At 40.9% G+C, this 9,688-nt stretch overlaps 1 pseudogene; it reads left to right on the forward strand.

The window, feature by feature from the left end:
* LOC109258023 (peptidyl-prolyl cis-trans isomerase FKBP8-like) overlaps positions 1-8,370 on the forward strand; it is a 32,708-nt pseudogene extending 24,338 nt beyond the window's left edge.
* The last annotated feature ends 1,318 nt before the right edge of the window (positions 8,371-9,688 follow it).

Here is a 9,688-nt window from a genome sequence, read left to right on the forward strand (position 1 = left end):
TCACTGGATCATATAGTAAGGGTATAGTTAGTTTTGTAAGAAACCTCCAAACCATCTTCCAAAATGTACAGATGTAACATTTTGCAGTCCCATCAGCAGTGTATGGGAGTTGCTGTTGTTCCATAGCCTCAGTAGAATTTGGTGTTGTCACCTTTCTGGACTTTGGGCACTCTTTTTTTTTTTTTTAACTTTTTAATGTTTATTTACTTTTGAGAGAGGGAGAGAGAGAGAAAGAGAGAGAGAGAGAATCCAAAATCCAAAGCAGGCTCCAGGCATCACAGAGCCTGACATGGGGTTCGAACCCACAAACTGTGAGATCATGACCTGAGCCGAAGTTAGATGCTCAACCAACTGAGCCACCCAGGCGCCCTATTTCTAGGTGTTTTATGGTTTCATATCTTATATTTAGGTTTATGATCCATCTTTAGTTAATTTTTGTGGAGGGTATAAGCTCTGTGCCTAGATTTTTTTTTTTTTTTTTTGTATGTAGATGTCCAGTTTCAGTGCCACTTATTGACGAAATTATCTTTGCTCCATTGTATTACCAAGGGCCACTTGGCTATATTTATGTGGGCCTATGTCTGGGCTCTCTATCCTCTTCCATTGGTCTATTTCTCTGTCTTGACTGTAGCTTCATGGTAAGTCTTGAAGTTGGGCAGCACCAGTCTTCCACCTTGCTCTTCTCCTCCAATCTCATGCTGGCAATTCTGGGATGTTTGTTTCTCCATAAAACTTTAAATCAGGTTGTCAATATATATTTCTCTTTTCCTGTGAGAGGTTCAACTCAGTCAATGTTTTCTCACTTTGGCTCCCTGCAAAATCAGTGTGAGATGTATCTGCCCAGGCACTGGAATGCTGTTCGTGCTTATAGTTGGGAATTTTTATTTTCTTTCTCTTTTTTAAGTATTTCTTTATTTTGAGAGAGAGAAAGAAAGACAGCAAGTAAGGGAGAAGTGGAAAGAGAGGGAGAGAGAGAATCCCAGGCAGGCTCTGCCCTGTCAGGGCTCAAATTCATGAACCATGACATCATGACCTAAGCCAAAGTCAGTTGGTTAAGCAACTGAGCAACCCAGGTGCCCCAAATTTGATTCTCTTTTTTAAGTCTTGTTTTCTCCACTTTTATTTAATTTCATCTTCTGAATCATATCCCTTGGATAAAGTAAATCTAAACATGAACCATTCATAAACAGTCAATCCAAATTGAATGAGCCCACCATTCACCTGCCTCACAGAGATGGAGATCTCATCAATAAATCTGGAAGATAAGGATATCATTCCCATTCTCTCTTCCAACTAATGCATTTCATTCTTAGTTGTGACTAATGAAACAAGTCATGATTCTTCATAGGACAAGAGGGAAAGCAGACTGCTGGGTGATCAGACTTTCACGTAGAATGTTGGCTTCCAAGATCCTATTGACAAAGTCCTCAATAACCCTGATTTTCTCTGCTTGAGCACAGTTGTTGCACTGAAGAGATTTCTCATGTTCTGCTCTTTAAGCCTGTCTTTTTCTGGGTGTGCTCTTGAACCTGAGTAGGTCCTTCACTGACAGCATGTGAATATGATCCAAAACCACACAGCAAGACGTGCAGAACAGACAAATGCTTAAAGTGCCTGTCTCGATGTGATCTCTTTCTTAAAGGACAGAGCAAATTCGGCATAAATACCAAACACTGGTGAACTATCAGTTAAAAAAATGGTTGGTTCACGTATTTTCCTCATTAAAATCTGAGTACCTCTACTCAGTGTCAACTTTCTTGAATGTTTCTTCATGATTCCTAATGAGATAAAATAGCTATAAATAATAGCTATCATTTTGAGTACTTACTATGCACCACACACCGTACTAAGCACTTTATATTTATTTCACTTAGTCTTCTTGACAATCTTATAAAGTCTTGATGTCGTTTCCATCTCCTTTTCAGATAAAGAAACTGATGCACAAGAAAATTACTTTTTTACCCCCATATCAGGATCTAATAATTGGAAAGCAAGAATTTGAATCTAGGTAGAATCTAAACTCTGTGTTTTTAACTACTTTGTAAATGGCCTCCAGTCTCAAACTATTAAATACTTGAATATACTTCAAGTAGCCTCCAAAGAATCAGGACTATGATCTAAAATAACTTGTATGGAAGTTATCGGCATGAACAGCATTCGTCAGGATTTTGCACATCATTTCATTTCTTCATTTCTGAAGCACATATTCATCCTTCAAGGCTCCAGATCCCTTCTTCAATGAAGTCTACCTCTCTCCTCTAGGCAGTATTTGTTACCCTGTCTTCTGTCCTCTCTTAATAACTTGTTCATATCTTGTGATAGAACTTACTGCCATAATTAAAAGTCTTCCTTCAAGCCAGCTAGAATGTTCTATTTCCTGGGTACCTGGTAGGTGCTAAATATATTTTTCTGAGACAAACACATTGAAATTCCTCAAGCCAAAAAATCATCATTCTGGGAAGAAATTCAGAGAGAGAAATAGATAGCAAATATCCTTTTTGGAGCAAGAGGAAGAATAAATTCATACAATTTATGTACAACTAGAACAAGCTAAGTCTGAAAGAGATGGACAAATCTGTCGAAACTCTATTTCCCAACTCACAGCAATAGACTTCTGAAGAAAATATCCTGCAAAAGAACAGAATTCTCTATCTTTCCACACTTCACAAGAAGTGAGGATCTGCACAGAACCCTGTTCATCCTCAAGGTAGGGCCCCCGGTTTGAGGCCTTCCTAGATCACATCAAACACCAACACTGACATCTGCTGGAAATGCACACTGGCCACATTTTCTGCACTTGGTTAAAAAGGGGGAAAAAAAAGTGCAAGATGATAAGAAACTACCTAAAAACTATTTCTGAGCCCAAACCAAGAACTAATATATCAAGGGAATGTGAGCTTGAGCAATCCGGGGCATTTCTTTCATTGAGAATATAATCTTGGCAAACAATATCATGCTTTTGGTGATAAGCATGGCCATAGATTTAGGATTCTGAATCACTAATTCTTTTGTAAGTAACCCTTAGCATGGCCCCCAAAATATATTTGCTGTTTTTCAAAAGCAAAATAAGATACGTATCTCTGTATATGAGGGATTCAGTTAATCTCTACTGCACATTTCATAAATAGCATGGGTTGTGCTCTCTGGTTTTTAGAAACCACTAACTCATTTTTGGGCTGAAGTTTTTACGGGTATGAAGGACAGAGTCTTGACAAATGAAATGGTGTGTTTCTGTGACTTGTATTCTCCCATTTTCCTATGTTTACCTTCTGCTGTCTCACTTGTGATACTACTTAGGTATTTGGGAAATAGTCAAACTGAAGAATATACTTTCCTCCATTTGTTTATTTATAAATGTTAAGGATAATCAGATGTAAAATATATTTTCTACATTTATTTCTCCTAGTTACTGAAACTTTTGGTAAAAGAGAAAAATTCTGTGACTCACGGAAACTATTTTATTTTTTAAAACAAATCTACCAAACTTGTATATTTAAAATTGTTATTTTTAGGGGTACTGAGTCACTTGGGTGACTCAGTCTGCTGAGCGTCTGACTTCGGCTCAGGTCATGATCTCACAGTGAGTTCCAGCCCCGCATCAGGCTCTGCACTGACAGTGAATGGCCTGCTTCAGATCCTTTGTCTCCCTCTCTCTGCTCCTCCCCTGCTTGCACTCTGTCTCTCTCTCAAAAATAAATAAACATTAAAAAATTAAAAATAAAATAATAATAAAATAAAATTGTTACCTGTAAACATCAGCTCCTACCTTCCTATCGTAACTCTTCATTTGTTAAGAGATGTTCCTATTTTCTTCTAAACTTACCTCATAAGTTTTCTTTCTTGAAGAAATAAGGTATTTATGGTTTTCTCTTTTTGCTTTTCAGTTTTTTATCTTTATTGTTAAACACAACAAGTAAGCAGAAAAGTAGACATATACCTCGGAGGTTTTGTAGGTTTTGTTCGAGCACACTGAAATAAAGCATATATCACAATAAAGTGAGTCAAATGAATTCTTTGCTTTCCCAGTGCATATAAAAATTATGTTTATACAATACTGTAGGTCAAGGAGTATGCAATAGCATTATATCTAAAAACACAATGTGTATACCTTAATTTTAAAGTGTTGCTAAAAAATACTCACCATCACCTGAGTTTTCAATGAGTCATAATTGCTGACCATAGATGACTGTAACAAATGCGATAATCATGAAGAAGTTTGACATATTATGAAAATTACCCAAAAGGTGACATAAAGACACAAAGTGAGCAGATACTTTTGGAAAAATGGCATTGATTGATAAACCTGTTTCATGCAGGCTTATTACAAAATGTCAGTTTGTTAAAAAAAATAAATAAATAAAAAGTATCCGTGAAGTACAATAAAATGTGGCATGCCTATATCTCAAACACAAATGGACAGCTTAATGTATTTTAATAACACGAGCACCATGTTATAACCGCCACTCCGTAACCATCACTCAGATCGAGAAAGAAAACATGGCAGGTGTGCTCACAAAAGCCCTCGTTGCTCATTCTCAGTGACAATCCACACCCTTGCTTTCCTTGCATTTTAACCTGTAAGTATACATATCGAAATACTATAGTGTTGCTGGAATTTTAATTTTAGATCGATGGGATCATAGTGCATGTTTTCTTTTAGATTTGGCTTCATTCAGTAACCATTCTGTAAATTTTGTCTGTATTGTTACTTGTGGCTGTGACTTATCTTCACTGATCAATATTATTCCATTTTATGAATATATCACCATTTGTTCATCTGATCTATCACTGATGGCTATTCAGGTCACTTCCAGTCTTGTGCTGTTTATAGTTCTAATGCTTCTACAAGCATTCTGTGCACGTCTTCTGGCACATTTACAGGCATTTCTGTTAGATATAAGCTCACACTGGGCCATCAGTTATATGGGCTTTCAAGGTCACCAAACTTGTCATGACGAGGTTGTACCAATTGTACTCTCTGCAGTCCTATGTGAGTGTTTCATTTACTTCACATCCTTGCCAACACCTGGTATGGTCACACTTTTTCATTTCAGAAAATGGGGTGGATTTGTGGTAATATCTCATTGTGTTTTTATCTTGCATTGAATATCCTCTTTTATAAGGTACCCAAGAAAGTCACTTGCTCATTTTCCTAATGGGTTGTCAGTCTTTTTCTTATTAATTTCTAAAATTAAAAAAAATCCATGTATCTGACTTTTTTGAGCTTGCCTATTCAGTTTCTTAATATTATCTTTTGTTGAACAGAATTGCTTTAATACAGTTTTATAAAGTTGCATTACATAAATGACTTCAGACTGAAAGGGTTTTTTTTATTAAAATTTTTTTTTTCATTTTTAGAGAGAGGAGAGAGCACACAAACAGGGGGAAAAGCAGAGGGAGAGAGAAAGAATCCCAGCAGGAGAGAGAGAGAGAGAGAGAGAGATTCCCAGGCAGTTTCCACGCTCAGCACAGATCCAGATGCAGCACTGGGTCCCATGACCCCAGCCAGAATCATGACCTGAGCTGAAATCAAGAGTTGGCCACTCAACAACCACCTGAGCCACTCAGACACCCCAGACTGAATGCTTGTTAAATCTGATATTCTGGGAAGCAAATAGCTTCATCTTTATGGGCATCTGTATATATAATATATATATACATATACATATATATATATACATGTATACATATATATGTATATGTACACACACACACACACACACACATATATATACATATATATATATATACATAAATAGAGAGAGAGACAGAGACAGAGACAGAGTTGAGGATGAGAATAAACATAAGGCCCATTGGGAACCCATGTGTCTTCAGACATATTTTCCCAGTTGTGTCCACATAGATATTCCATAAACACTTAAGATTCAATCTGATAAGGCGTTTATCTCCATCCCTATTAAATACCCCATTCTTTTGCCATCAATTGTATTGTTTTGCACTAGGTCGCACGGAAACTTCAGAGCCACCCTGAGTCCTTCCTCTTTTTCTTTTCCTTCCATATCCAATCACAAACCACACTTCTCCAGACTTCTATACTTTATATGTTCTTTCCTATCCCTGTAGCAGCCATGAATATGTACCTCTTAGATCTCCAGCTGTGCAGGTATCACAGTTGCCTGACAATCCTAGTTTCTTCCTCTCTCAATCCCCTGCCGCATTCATGCCAAGGCTATGTTTCCTCTGAGCTTCTTCACTTTTTTGGGGAACCACAGACTAATGGGAAAATAAAGATCTTTTAATTTTTATTCTTTTTATCACTGTTTTTAATGGAGATATAATTGACATATAACATTAGTTTCAGATGAACAACATAATGATTCAACATTTGCATACAATGTAAAGTGATCACCATAACAAATCTAGTTACCATCCATCACCACACAGAATTATATTTTTTCGTGTTATAAGAACTTTTAAGATCTACTCTTTAACTTTCAAAAATATGCATTAGAACTATAAACAGCACAAGACTAGAAGTGACCTCAATAGCCATCAGTGATAGGTCAGATGAACAAATGGTGATATATTCATAAAACGGAATAATATTGATCAGTGAAGTTAAGTCATAGCCACAAGTAACAACACAGGCAAAACTTACAGAATGGTTACTGGCTATTAACCATAGTCACTGTGTTGTACATTGTCTCCCCAGGATTTATTTTTTTTATAAGTGGAAGTTTCTATCTTTTGACCACCTTCACTCATTTTGCTATATTGTGTGGTAGTTCTATTTTCAATTTTTTCAGGAAACTCCATAATGTTTTCTGCAGGGGTTGTGCCAATTTGTACCCTCAGCAGCAGGGCACAACGATTCCCTTTCCTCCACATCCTCACAACGTTTGTTATTCCTTCTCTTTTTGATAATAGCCATTGTAACACCTGTGTGATGTTATCTCCCTGTGGTCTTGATTTGCATTTCCCTGATGACTAGTGATGTTGGGCACCTTTTCATGTACCTGTTGGCCATCTGTGCTTTCTTTGGAAGCATGCCTATTCAGATCCTCTGCTCACTTTTTAGCTGGATTTTTTTGTCAAGTTGTATGGGTTCTTTATGTATTTCTGGATATGAATTAACCCCTTATCTAACGGCATCTTGACACTTGAGGACTTCAAGATGCTGAGGAGGGTGGAAGATGCAAAGTGACAGAGGGGAAGGAGGAGGAGGAGGAGGGGGATGGGAGGGGGAGGGGAAGGGGGGCACAAAGACCAGTAGGATAAGAAGACCTGAGCAAATTACCACCATTCCGGTTCCTGGGAAGCCCCCTCTGGAGGAGGCTTATCAGACCCTGGCCCCAACTGGAGAGTTCCTGGTCACCCTGGAGCCTGAGCCCAAGCCCAACTTGGCCTGGAGGAATGCCTGGACATCCTGGGGAATCTGCTATTTAGGAAGCAGACATTGGTCCCAGGCCCACCCTGCTGGAGCCACCCAGCCAAGGGCCCAGTCACTGCAACTGCAGCCCTCACTGGAGAACAGCAGGCAGGTTCAGGAGGAGCCAGAGCTGGTGTTAAACTGAGCTCTTATGATGTCATCGAGGCCCTCGACCACAGTGTACAAGTCACGGATGTGGGAGAGATGGTTATGGTCACTGCGGACTCCAAGTGGTCACTGGGACTCCAAGGCCTCAGACACCATCCTCCACAACCGTTCCCCCCAAAGTGGCCCTGTGCCTAGAGATAATCCTGAGGATTCCATTGTCGAGCCTGACAAGGAGATGCTCACGGAGCAGCGCGTCGCCCTGGCAAACTGGAAGAAGAGGAGCGATGTCAACTACCTACGGGCCAACTTGGTGCTGGCAGCCAACTCTTATGACCCCACCATCAAGGCCATGACCTCCAGTGCCAAAGTAGATGTGACATTTGAGGAGGAAGAACAGCTCTTGCAGCTCGGGGTGAAGCGTATGAACAAACTGGCAGCTTGGCATCTGAGGGTGGTCTCAAAGCCGGAACGTTCCAACAGGACAGTGAACAGAGAGAGTCCTCCAGGCTGAGGAAGAAGCACATGGACCAGCAGAGCTCGGAGACTGCCCTGTGCTGGAAAATGCTGCCCCCTCCCCAGCCCAGTGCCCAGTGAATGCCTTGCAGGGGTGCCCGGCCCATCTGCTGGAAGTGGCCGTTTGGGGCCCTGCGGGTGCCCTGGGAGGTGTGGCTCTGTCTGTGGTCTTCGCTTCCAGGAACCAACTGCCCAGGTGGCTGCCACCTTCTCCACACCTTGGGTCCTACCCTGTGCTCCCTAACTTCCCTAGGCTCCCTGTCCACTGCCTTCACATGCCTAGCCCTCTCCTCTGCAACAGGGCACGAAGGTTTGGAGTCCATAGGGCCCAGGGAGCAGGCAGGATTGAGGTCCTGTAAGGGGAAAATGAGGCAGGGCCAGGGCCTCATGTTCAGCCTGGAGACAGGGTGGCCCCTCATTCCTCCAGGCCCAATTCCCATCCCCACCTCTCTAGGTAGGTCTCAGTAGGGGCTGGCCTCAGTTTCTCTTCCCAACAGGCCCTGAGGCAGCCCTTCCCCTGCCCAGTCCCAGTATAAATGCCAATCCCTCCTGGGTCTCCTTCTACCTTCTGACCAGGTTCCCCCACCCGACCCCACCCCCACCAAATAGTAAAATAAAGCCTCTCTCTCCCACACTCCCTGCCCCCCACACAAAATGCAGATGCATAATAGCAAAATACGGGGCTTCTTTAATAGGTCCCTTTGGTTTGGAGTCTCTTGGTTAACCTGGCTGAAACTTTCCAGTAACTGTGCTGTAGTCTGAAACTCTTCTTACCCTCTCCCCCTTCCCTCCCCTTTTTCTCCACAGGTGTCAGATAACAGAACAATCTGCGGGCCTACCCACCTTCTCTAGCTTTCTCCCCACACGTTTTTTTGCAGGTTTCATCCATCATGGCATCTGCTTTTGCAGGTTTCGTCTATCATGGCATCTGCTTCCTGGAAGGCCCTAACTGCTCTTTACCCTAATTCTGATCATCACGTTTTATAACTAAGAACTGGGTTTCCTGCTTCTAGTTTTACCTTCACAAATCCTCTGCCAGTGGCAACCAGAATATTCCATCTGTCTAGAGCTGGCCTCTGAATGTATACTGAGACCCATGAGGTCTCTATGTTCCCATTCCAGCCTATCCAGTTTTCCCATTTACTGCTCATCCAGTTGGCACTCCTCCAGGAGAGCTTCCTGAATCACCCCAAGTGAGATTTGGTGTCCGACCCCACCAATCACCCTGTCGCCTAGATGCTTCTAGGTCCTATATGTTATACCTTTGTACCTTTCTTCCCAACAGAACTACGATCTCCATCAGGGCAGGATCAGTGCCTATTTGTCTCAGCTCCATATCATTCAACAAATATTTGTTTTTAAGTTGAAAGTGTTAGATTCTAGTACTTCGTTAATTTACTATCTTTAAAAACTCTCAGAGTACAAAATAATTGATTAGTTTGTTCAAGTGTTTTTGCAATTATGAGAGGACAGGCTTGTAATTCGGGAATTAACAAGGCAAAGAAGCAACTGTCCAGACTTTCCTTCATTTCAGGATTCCGAGAACCTCCATCCAGAGGGTAGACAAGAGAAGAAAAATAAGACCAACTTAGAACCAATCCATTTTCTATTGATAACAGCGTTTGAGGAAACATCAAAATGTTAATACTAGTGACTAAATTGAGGTCTAAATTTTGT

The sequence above is a fragment of the Panthera pardus genome, unplaced genomic scaffold (assembly GCF_024362965.1).
Source record: "Panthera pardus isolate Hobbes unplaced genomic scaffold, ASM2436296v1 HiC_scaffold_16, whole genome shotgun sequence".
NCBI lineage: Eukaryota > Metazoa > Chordata > Mammalia > Carnivora > Felidae > Panthera > Panthera pardus.